Raw genomic sequence first — 2016 nt, 5'->3', positions numbered from 1 at the left:
TCACCTCTCGCCATTCATATGAGGTACGTCATCAGAATACACTTTGTCGCGTCTAACAACATCGTGGAGTACGAGGCCCCTATCAAAGGTCTGAAGATCGCCATCGAGCTAGGGGTTCGACGCCTCGACGTTCGAGGTGACTCCCAACTCGTCATCGACCAAGTAATGAAGGCCTCCAACTGTCGCGACCCAAAAATGGAGGCATACTGCAAGGAGGTACGCCGACTCGAGGACAAGTTCCACGGTCTCGAGCTCGTCCACATCGCCCGACGCTACAATGAGGCGGCCGACGAACTCGCCAAGATCGCCTCGACTCGAGGCGTGGTCCCACCCGACGTGTTCTCGAGAGATCTGCACGAGCCATCCATCGACTTGGGCTCAGGGGCTGACGGCGGAACTACCGCCGCCCAACAAACCGACACCATCGAAGCCCTGCTAGCGGTGGCAGAGGTGATGGAGGCAAAACAGCGACCCGGTCGACCGTTCGACTGGCGCACGCCATTCCTCGACTGCCTAATTCGCTGCGAGCTACCAGAAGATCGATCCGAGGCCCGCCGTATCCCTCGAAGGGCCAAATCATATGTACGGCGAAGGCAATGAGCTATACCGACGAAGCCCGACAGGGATCTTGCAGCGCTGCATCACCATAGAGGACGGCCGAAAGCTCCTCGAGGATCTGCACTCGGGGGCTTGTGGCCACCTTGCTGCTCCGCGGACCCTTGTAGGGAACGCCTTCCAACAAGGCTTCTACTGGCCAACGGCCATAGCTGACGCCATCGAGCTCGTGCGCTCGTGCCATGGATGTTGATTTTATGCCAAGCAGACGCATCTGCTCGCCCACGATCTCCAGATGATCCCATCACATGGCCGTTCGCGGTGTGGGGACTCGACCTAGTAGGACCTGCCAGAAGGCAGCAGGTGGCTACACCTATCTGCTGGTAGCCATCGATAAATTCTCCAAATGGATCGAGGCTCGACCCATCACAAACATCTGCTACGAGCAAGCCATCCTTTTCTTCACCGACATCATCCATCGGTTTGGGATTCCCAACGTCATCATCACCGACAACGGCACTCAGTTCACTGGCAAAAAGTTCTTGGATTTCTGCGATCGGCATCACATCCGTGTGAACTAGTCTGCGGTAGCCAACCCTCGAACTAACGGCCAGGTCGAGCGTGCCAACGCGGTGATCTTGCAGGGGCTCAAACCAAGAATCTACAACCGCTTGAAGAAGTTCGGCAAGAAATGGGTCGAAGAGCTCTCGTCGGTCCTATGGAGCCTGAGGACAACACCGAGCAGGGCCACAATGTACACCCCCTTCTTCATGGTCTACGGCTCCGAGGCCGTGCTCACAACGGACCTCGAGTATGGATCCCCTTCACTCAAAGCATACAATGAGCAATCGAATAAGGAAACTCATGAGAATGCGGTCGACCAACTCGAGAAAGCTCGAGACATGGCCCTCCTCAACTCCGCCAGATACCAGTAGAAGCTCCGACACTACCACGACAAGCACGTGCGCAAGAGGGATCTGAACGTGGGTGATCCCGTCCTACTGTGGCGGCAAAGCAACCAAGGATGCCACAAGCTGACTCCGCCCTAGGAAGGCCCGTACGTAGTGGCCGAGGTCCTGAAGCCGGGGACATACAAGCTAGCGGACGAAAAAGGGGCAATCTTCACCAACGCGTGGAACATCGAACAGCTACGTCAATTCTACCCCTAGAATTTCAAAAGCTTTATGTTCCCATGTACGATTTGTACCAAGGTTTTGTGAATGAATACATGAATGAATAAGATCTTTCCCTCGAGCAAATTACTTTTTTCATGAGTCAAAATCTCGACATTAGAAGGAAGTACAAACTATGACCCATCATAGTCGATACCCCCTCACGGGCTAGCAGGGGGGCTCCCCCCCCAAATGTTGAAAAATCCAAGTGATTTTTCTTCCTTCCTATTAAGTAAACCTCGCACGATCGAGTAGTAGAGGTACCTCGAACCCCTCAAGGGCCGAGAGA

Source organism: Sorghum bicolor, chromosome 3, assembly GCF_000003195.3.
Source record: "Sorghum bicolor cultivar BTx623 chromosome 3, Sorghum_bicolor_NCBIv3, whole genome shotgun sequence".
NCBI classification, from domain to species: Eukaryota; Viridiplantae; Streptophyta; class Magnoliopsida; order Poales; family Poaceae; genus Sorghum; species Sorghum bicolor.
Note: the sequence above shows the minus strand (reverse complement) of the source record.